The following is a 10852-nucleotide window of genomic DNA, read 5'->3' on the forward strand; positions in this document are numbered from 1 at the left end:
CAATTTATTGTTCCTCCATTTGCAATCATCACTTGACACTCTGGTGCTGGATATAGGAAGCAATTCAATTCTTTTGCTACCCTACAATGAATAAAATTGTGGGTGCTTCCTGAATCAATCAACACTATCACCTTTTTCTTCTTGATTTGTCCTTCTATCTTGATGGTTTGAGGAGTGGTAATTCCCGCCAATGCATTACAAGATATGGTTGGATTTATTTTTTCTTCATCTAGGCTTTGTTCCTGGAGTATATCTTCTTCTTTTGACCTTTCTTGCTCCTTTTCTTCTTCCTCTTCACAATCTATGTAGAATAATTTCTTCTCAGCACACTTATGACCTTTAGTGTATTTGCTATCACAACTATAACAAAGCCCTTTTGCTCTTTTTTCTTCCAATTGTTGTGGTGTCAACCTTATAGGTTGTGGAAGACTAGGGGCAACTGTCGTTCCGTCTTTATAGTTGTGAGTGGTATGCTTCCCGGTTGCCATAATTTTGCTTTCCATTTTTCTTGCTAACCTGAATGCCTTCTCTAATGAATCAGGTTCCCAAAGTCGAACATCATGTTGGATATTATCCTTTAAAGACCCTATGAACACATCAATCCTATGCTGCTCTGGAATATCTTTTACCCTTATGTTCAATTTTTGGAACTCCTCAATGTGCTCCATTATTGAACCCTTTTGTTTGAGACTTATCAATTGGCTAAAAAAAGTGTTGCTTTTTGTATCCTCATAATGTGCTATCAATTCTTCCGTAAAAATTGCCCAAGTGATAAATTGTTTACGAGAGCAAAGCCATTGATACCATACAAATTGATTTGGTTCCAAATATAAAGTTTCCATACGTACCTTTTGTGTGTTTTGCACATTATTGAGATCGAAGAACTGCTCCATCTGTAATATCCATGTGGCGGGATCCTTGCCATCAAACTTCCTCATATCAATTTTTGGAATATGGTGGGTCTTCGATCCAACATTAGAATCTATGGAATCATGATTAACATTACTTTTGTTCACATCATGAGCTTCCTTTACAACCTTTTCACCATTAGTAAGTATCTCTTGTAGAAAATTTGTCAAATCTGTCTTCAAATCTGCCATGTCTGTCTTCAAATCTGCCATGTCTTTCTTCAAATATGTCTTCAAATCTATCTTCAAATCGTCCACCTTAGCTTCCATGCCCTTTATCTTAGATTCCACGCCATTTATCTTAGCATCTGTTAGCTTTTGTGAGCGTGACATTTGTTGCACTTGTTCTTGTAATTTTGATATATCATGTAGCATTTCTTCCTCTTCTTCATGAGTCATGCTAGAGCTTTCAGGTTCCTTACTCGGTGTTTGCATTTTCTTTCCTTGGGGCATCAGTTACCGATAATAATGCTTTACTAGGCCCTTTGAATTCCTTCAAACCAAGCTTATGCAAAAATAAAAAATAAAAACTACACACCTTTTTTTACTATATAGAAGCCTGATATTGAATCTGATGTATCTCTGTAATTTTGAATCATCTAGTTCTGAAATTGTGACCTGTAGTAGCCTTCTGTGTCGTCTTTCTAATCCCACTAGTCTGAACCAAATTGGATTCTCCAAGAAAGAGTTATGCACAATCTCCCGCAGTGACCTGATTATAGACTAGTTCAGTAGAGCGAACTTGTATAAAGTGCCACGTGTCACTGTTTCAACCTTTGACTTTGAAAAATATATAAAAGAAAACTACAGTCCGTCCTCTTTCTGTACCTTCTTACGAAATTTCAATCCGATGCTCAGAAAGAAATTTATGACGATTTTCCTCAGGTCACCTGTTTTGAGTGTAATTCAGGAGTCTGCAAAAAGACCAACTTCCTGAGATCATATCTCCGAAAATATCACGCTAAAAGCTCTGAAATTCGGACCCAAGGTTCATCGTGATCTCTTCTCAAATGGGTTTTTTTTGCGACTTCTGAAACGTCACAGAAAAAAAGTTATAGCGAAAATTCCACGATGACCTGTTTGGAGCAGTGAAACCCTAGAATCCAAATCTCTGATACCAAATGTTATGAAACCAGCTCACAAAAAGATAGAAAAGAGAGATCCACGCCTTAGAATTCAGCCTCTTCGAGGGGGCAACCTCCTTTACATTACATAAATGAACAATTCTTTTATGATTCAAATGAAAAAACCTCCTTTCTATATATAGGAGTCTATGGAGTCACAATATAATCCAGCCGACCTAACAATAATAATATAAAGCCACAAAAATAACAATAGAGGGAATATATGGGCACATTAATAACAATATGGGGGTAATGGGGGTACAACAATATAAATAAGGGGTATAACTACAATAGTAATGGGGTAATCACTAGTATTATAGGGACCCAACAATATCTATCTCCAAAGTGGTTATGACCTTTTTTCCATTTTAATTAAATTGATTAATTTAAAAAATATCATATGAACAAGTGTCATATGAAATGAGTTATGATTTTTTGGGCATGTGGTGCCTATGGTATTGAACCAAAGCCTATTCACAGATTAAAAATCTCCATGGTAAAATGAAGATGAATATTCATGGTTACAGTTTTTTTAAATGTATATATGTTTAATTTATATATTAATTCCTTTTATTATATTTTAGTTCTTTTTTTATCATTTTTTAAATTTTAGCAATCAGAGAGATCTATCATAAAGTAATTTTGATGTTTATCATGGATTGATTCCTATTATTCTTTACTAGTCATTTAATTGATATGGTTGCATTAGTTATATGAAAATATTATATATATGGGCATTATATAATATTCCATATACTCAACTATATACATAGCACAATAAGAAAATTTATAAACACAACTACATCGCTAACAAATATGTATCGCAAATTCTATATTGTTAACAATATTACTCATATATGCATTATCAGTGTAAATCTATTCTGTAACAAGATATATTAAGTATTATTTATTACATGAAACTATATATCAATTATATGATTCATTGTTACATTATATTAAAATCACATAATCTTTATAACTAGAAACCCAACACAGTTATATTAATAGTTATATTAATAAATTAAAAAAAAAAATTATTATATGTATTATAGGGACTCAAATCTACACTAATCTTGCATAACATTAAACATAATAATATTAATAATTTTAATATTTATTTTTAATATAAATATCATTTTAACATATAAAAATTATTTTACTATAAAACAAATTATATTTATTTTTAATATAAATATCATTTTAATATATAGAAACTATTTTGCTATAAAAACAAATAATAGGATTGATTTAATTTATTTTGATGTATATGGTTTATTTTTTATTTAATTTGATTCCTATTTCTTTGAATTTGAGTTGATCTAAATATAACATCTATATTAATAAATTTAAATTTTTTATTTATATTAATAAATTTATATTTAAATTTAAATTTATATATATATTTTAAATGTGATGATTAAAATAAAATTAAAATATATATTACCTTTAATATTACAAAATAACGATCCCTAACTGACTTAAATTTTTTAACTTAAATTGTATTAGATTATAATTTACTGGGTTTATTGAAACCATGAAAAGCAAATAAACCATATCACATATTAAAAAAAAAAAAAAACTATTTTCATCGTTCCTGAGAGAATTGTTATACTAGACAGTAAAAAAGGACAGTAAAAAGGAACACATGGAAAATTAATTTCATTGTATATTAAAAAAAAAATACATGGAAAATTAATTTCATCATTCCTAGGAGAGTTGTTGTATTAGATAGTAAAAAAGAGAGTTGTTGTATTAGATAGTAAAAAAGAACACATGGAAAATTAATTTCATCGTCTCTAAGAGAGTTGTACCAAACCGTAAAAAAGAACAAATGGTAGCACATAAGTAGAATTCATGACACACGATGATTAGTCCACATAGTAGGAAGAAAAGTTCACACATTGGTTATTCCACACAGTGAGAAGAATGGCCATAAATTGAATATCATTTCCATTATCTATGAAGTGTGGATCCTTTGTAGTGTTTGGATAGAAGGGAAATATCACACAAACAATGTTAATGACACATACTAACAAAACAAATTATACATGAAAAATAATATAATTTAAAACAATATTTTCAATTTATTTTATAAAATATTATATTTTATTATTTTATTGTTCTCAAGGTTTTTGCATTGAAATAAGGATTTGTTAAATACTAAACGAAGCTAATGATAGAAAAAATTTGAATTATTTACTAGTTAAACACACTGATAGAGTTAAACCAACCTAGATCCATCTTAATTCTGGATCTACCATGTCTCAAGAGGGATCAAAAATATATTTTCAACCAGCCTAGATCCATATTAATCATGGATCTACCATGTCTCAAGAGGAATCAAAAATATATTTTCAACCAGCCTAGATCCATCTTAATTCTGGATCTACCATGTCTAGAAAGGGATCAAAAATATATTTTCACTCTAAATGAAGGTTTGCATTTCCAGAAAGTTTATCCCTCTTGGAACTTGATAGATCTAGATTAAGATGGATCTAGGATCTAGGCTCGTTTAATTATTAATTATTATTATTATTATTAATTTTATGTTTTTATTTTTATTTTTTAATTTCGACATAGTAAAAATATTAAATAGGATATTTCAACATCTCTACCATACTGGGATGGATGTTTTTTTATTTTATTTTTTAATTTAATTTAATTTAATTTTGATCAAGTTAAAATGTTAAACATTACAAATCTCTACTATACTGGTTTGGAGAGCCCTTATAGACACAATTATTCGTTTAACAATAAGCACAAACACAATTCTCAGTCCACGTAATATTATTTATAAATTACTTGATCATGTATTCAAAATACATGTCAATCACCATTCTCTTGTCTTCTCATACCCTGAAGACTAATTAAAAAATAAATTTTGGATTCTTTGATTACCAATAAAAAAGCTTTACATATATTCAAAATACATGTCAGTAACCATTCTCTTGTCTTCTCATATCGTGAAGACTAATAAAAAATTAAATTTTAAATTCTTTGATTACCCATAAAAAATGCTTTACATGTATTCAAAATACATGTCAATCACCATTCTCTTGACATGTCATATCCCAAAGACTCATAAAAAAATAAATTTTAAATTCTTTGATTACCAATGAAAATGCTTTACATCTAACACCTCAAAGAAATATTTTAACAAGCCAAATTTTAAATCTTAATTCAACATTTCTTCTTCCATAAATATACGATTTTTCTCATTCAAACTCCAAGATTTAATAACACTCTAACAAAGCAAAAAAATATGAAAATAAAAAATAAATATAGAAAATATATATAATTGTTTTTTTTAATTGAAATCCTTAATTCAAGATTTCTTCTTCCATAAAAATATGATTCTTCTCCTTAGTCGCAAACTCTAGTATCATTCCCATAATATGTCGGATTTCTAAACAAATAACGTAAAAATATTAATAAAAAATCTTCTGTCCACTAATAAATTATAAATTATTTGTTTAACAATGAGCACAAAGACCAACCAGAATGTGATACAGATCAATCATGCACATATATGGCAAAGGGGTTTAAGGAAATACATAGCAATCTTAATTTCCATGAATTTATGGGATGGATTCCCGTGAAAGGGAAATATCCAGAAATGCAGACAACCACTCTGACTCTTTCCTTATGGAGAGGAAAAAAGAAATAATGGACAAAAAGAAATCTTAAATATGAAAATTAACAAAATCAAATAAATATGTCACTATCCAGAAATGCAGACAGCCACTCTGACTCTTTCCTTATGGAGAGGAAGAAAGGAAATGCACTAATGCACTATCCAGAAATGCAGACAGCCACTCTGACTCTTTCCTTATGGAGAGGAAAAAAGAAATAATGGACAAAAAGAAATCCTAAAGATGAAAATGATCAAAATCAAATAAATATGTCACTTACTTGTTTCAATGTCAGAATTGTCTGCGAATAAGATTTGTGAAATTTCTCCGGTGGTTAAAATTAAAAGGCCATAAATAAATGGTGAAATGGAGCTTTGTTGGGTGGATAGCTTCTTCTCTTCTTTCCTGTGGTCATGGATGCAGGAAAATACTAGACATAATGCTATGATAGTTTTAAAACTTTATCTTATATAAATGCCATAAAAATATTATTGGCAAAATAATGGGTATGCAGGAAAATACTAGAAATAATGTTATGATAGTTTCAAAACCTTACGTTATATAAATGACATAAAAATATTATTGGTAAAATAATGGGTTGTAAACAGGTGGATAGAAAACACAACGATTGATTTTTTTTTTCCTAACTTTATTTTAATTTTTATTATTATTCTGTTGTAATTTGAACGATGAATAATTTTATTAAAAAGTAAAAAATATTATATTATATTTTAAAATAAAAATATTAAATTCAAAATTTAAAATTGATCATTTTACTTTAATTTTATTTTAATTATTTGTTTATTTTAATTTTTATTTTTATGTAATTAGACCAAGTCAAACTCTTAAATAAGACATGACAGGATTGTACAACATCTCTACCATACCGTGGGTGGACAGCGCCTTTGGGTGCAATAAAAATCTAATTAGGTATATATATTTGAATGATATATATATTTGAATGAAATAAAATTTGGTAGTATGAAAGATTAATTGTACAAGGGAGCTCTGACAATTCCTTAATTTGAGAGAGTCATTTGGAACATAATCTACGAGGTTTTTCATTGCCAAGAGTTGTTGTTATCAATGATTTTTAGTTTTAAATGTTATTCAGACATGTAAAGTTTTAAATGTTGTTGTGGTGTCTACTATTTATATAAAATTTTAGAATAAGAAAAAATCATAACAATTTAGCTCAAAATAATCATAAAATTTTAATAGCACATTCATTCTTCATTTGAAAAAGCACATGCATGTGGGTGTTTACCAAATTAAAATTGAGAATGTTCAATATTAATGCCTTAGCTAGATGTTGAATAACCCACAAAAAATTGAAAAATTGATCTATTTTTTTGGCTAAACTTTCTTTTCCATGGTCCTTTAAATAGGGATCAAACTTCTCTCCTATAAAACTTAGATTCCATGAAGTGGACTAAATTTTACCATAAAAATTTACATTTGAACAAATTCGGGGCATGAAAAAATAGAATAGAGTGAAAATTAATTCTATAATGTGAAATAATTCTAAATAATCTATATTCTCATAAAATTAGGGTGAAGTCTTGGCTAAATTTTACCATAAATAACTACATTTAAACAAATTTGGGGCATGAAAAAATAAAATAGAGTGAAAATGAATTCTATAATGTGAAATAACTCTAAACAATCTATTTCCAATCTATATCCTCATAAAATTAGGGTGAAGGTTTGACTAAATTACTATAAATAACTAAATGTAAATAAATCTTGGGCATGGAAAAAAAATAGTGTGAAAGTGAATTCCATAATGTGAAATAACTCCAAGTAATATGTATTCTGATAACTTAGGGCTAAATATATCATAATAATTTCCATTACCAAAAAAATAGGGCGAATGGGTGTCTACTTTGAAATTAGCAAGGCTAGTTGAAATTTTCAACTCTCCCTTATCAAATTTCCATGGGCTATTGGTTTTGAAACTAATATTATTTAAATAAATATTGGGCGATCCATAGTCAAACCTCTCTTTGCAAAATAAAAATTAAGAAAAAAAAACCCTTAATTTCACCATGAAAATTTTCCCTTAAAATTTTCTATGATCTCCTTAAATATTTACTCAAATGTCACATGAAAAATATGTTTTCTCATGAAAAATGTTTTTCATGTGATTTCAATTTTTATTTTCATCCTGTTTTGGATGAATAATTTGATTTTACATCCAATGGGTTCATACACTTGACATTTGAGTAAATATATAAGGAGATAAGTAGAAATACATATTAAAAAACTATTTTTCATAACTCTAATTCTATTTTTTTAAGTATTATTTTATTATTTTCCTTAGAAAGCCCATTTTTAGATATCAAAATTTTCTTAATGTTTTTTATTTTTATTTTTATTGGAAATTTCTAGTGTCATGGTAGTGATTGATATAGAATATTCTTCCTAGCAAATGAAAAGACCATAAAAAAATCAATATTCAGTTACTATAGACTTTTGTCATGCCTCTTGTATCCATTCTTAATATCATACTTTTTTTTGCTAATAACTTAATATGGAGTTATAGGTTTCACTTTAAGTGTACGTTAACCTTGATTTACTATTAGTGATTTGGAGATTTATATGATTTATAAATCAATGAAATTTTATTAGTTCCATCTCCTTTAATTTCTTATTAGCCTTATTGCGATTACATTATATAAAATTAATTGTAAGGAATTTGCATCTCATTTGTATTCTAAATTTAAATCATTAAATTGATGGTGGTAATCAAGTAATAATTCAGGGGTTTACCATACCAAATGAAAATATATCTAATTAACACTTTCATCTAGCAAAATTGTTGTGTTGGTATTTGAGGGGGATCAATATTGATCTCAACATTTTGGCACTAGAAATAAGAAGGATGACAAGCCAACCATGTGGAGTCACTCTTTTATGAATGCATTTATTGTTCATGGGTGTTAGGTACCTAATCCATTATATTTTGTAAATATTAAAATTTAGGAGAAATATAAAAATTTGAGACCTCTTAGAAGATGAAACCAAAGGCCACTTCCTATTATATTAATCTATGGCTCATTATAAATGAATTTAATTAATCTATGGAGTTACAAATCCCTTAATTGGCAATGGTATCAATGCAAGTTATTTTTTGATAACTCCATGATCTTTAGAGCTTATTTGTCTTGGTACAAGAATAAATCACATCATTCAGTATGATAAATAATCGAATAGGTTGAAATGAAGATACTTTGTTAAAGGTAGAGTTCAAGGTTAAAGTTTCCTTTATAAGAAACCCATTATTAAAGGAGTTAAATAATGGTAAGAACATGTTTCTCAGATTCAAAGCTTGCCATTGGTGCCACTATTGACTCTACAACCTAGCTAAGTTTCAATTTTTTCGTTCCCAATAAAACCCATGGCTCCTTGTCCATGCCAATAATAAAACCTCCTACATTCTCGTTCAATGATGGCTTTCAATTTAATTGTTTTTTAATATGGGTTTTGAAATCATGTCGTGTGTGGTATTTTTCCATGGCCAAGGTGTAGCCCATGGATATGGCCACCTCATGGAATTAGGTTCAAACAATGTTACGACCCCACAACTTCTTCCATCAAATGTTCTGTAAGTTAATTCTCAATGTTGACACCTTGATTTTCATTTGGTTCCTTTGCATCTTTGGCTTCTGTTTCTTCAATTGTGGGGCCCTCTTTTCATATACCCATACATGTGACTTCAAGCCTAGCTCAACCCACTAGAGAGACTACATGCCATTCTCAAATAGGGAAGAATCAATCACATGATTTTTCTAGAGAAGAAAGCAATAAAAGAGGATGCATAAATAAGGATCTCAAAGTTAGGAGTTAAAAATAGTTAAGTGAGAGATATCATCTTCATTGTGTTTTTTATGGAAAGAATGGAGATGAAGCTAAGACATGTAGGATCTAATGGGAGAATATGGAATATAAATAGGGCAAAAGGAAGCAAAAGATAAATCTCTTGAACCTGCTCATTCCAATACTAGAATAAATGAAAACTTATTAAAAACTTCATTTTCTTCTTGGAGAGATGCTTGGTTGCTTGATACTGGTTCTATTTTCCACATGAATTTTTGTAGATACTTATTTGAGGAATTTAACGACAATATAGGAGGTGCAATAAACTGTGTAGATAGTTCTTATTTAAATAAAAACCTAACTAAATTTGCAACATGAGGCTCAAATTTCTTGGATTCCTCGATTTCATTTTGTATAATGTTATTATCTTCTTGAGTGGCAGAGGGACTTTCTGTCTCTTATGTGCATTCCATAAAAGGCCATTCTATTCACATGTTTTATGGAAATTTTGAAATAATGAGGTGGACAATTTGAAATAAGGAGGTATTTGACAACATGGTTGTCATAATAGGATGGGAGGATAGTGACAAATGTTGAATTTGAAAGGGGCATCTGCACATGCAAAAAATTCAGCATACCTTTCTCCCCATGATGAAGGTGCATTGTCTTCTAGTCTCTTGTGGCATGATATATTTGGACACATCAATTTTGATAGTCTTCATATGTTGAAAACAAATGGTGTTTCCCATTTTCCCACCATTACTTAGAATTTGGAGCAATGTGAGGCATGTATTCTTGTAAACACAAGAAGGAATATTTCACGATTCCACTTCTACAACATGTAAAAAGCTAGAGTTGATACAATGATTTTGTGGAACCATGCTTGTTCCATATACTTTTGGTAATATATATCATGGATATTATAGATGGATGCACCAAAATGTTTTTTGAAACAAAAACCTCAATCATTTGAAACATTTAAAAAAATTCATCTTTAGATTTAAAATGAAGCTCAATCTTGTATTAGCACTCTTTCATATTGATAATAAATGGGAACATATTGTTTGATTTTAAGCACAATCATAGGATCTCAGTGTGAAAAAAATTGCTAGACCAACTTCTTGCAAAACAAGAAGAGAACATAAAACTACCAATAAATTGATTAACGAACCAAGGATCTAAGTTAAGTTACTCATAAAATCCGATGATTTATTATTGTCGAACATGAATACAAAAATATATACTCTATAGGAGGAATAAACAATTCAAATTAGGTTAGGGTTCCATGTGCAACCACGCAGTTAACAACAAAGGAACTTTCCCTAGTTAGCAAGTCAAAATTATATTGAGAGACCCGAAATTAGACAAA

This window comes from Pinus tabuliformis, chromosome 9 (assembly GCF_031772625.1).
Source record: "Pinus tabuliformis cultivar Carrire ecotype Pingquan chromosome 9, CPIR1, whole genome shotgun sequence".
Lineage (NCBI taxonomy): Eukaryota > Viridiplantae > Streptophyta > Pinopsida > Pinales > Pinaceae > Pinus > Pinus tabuliformis.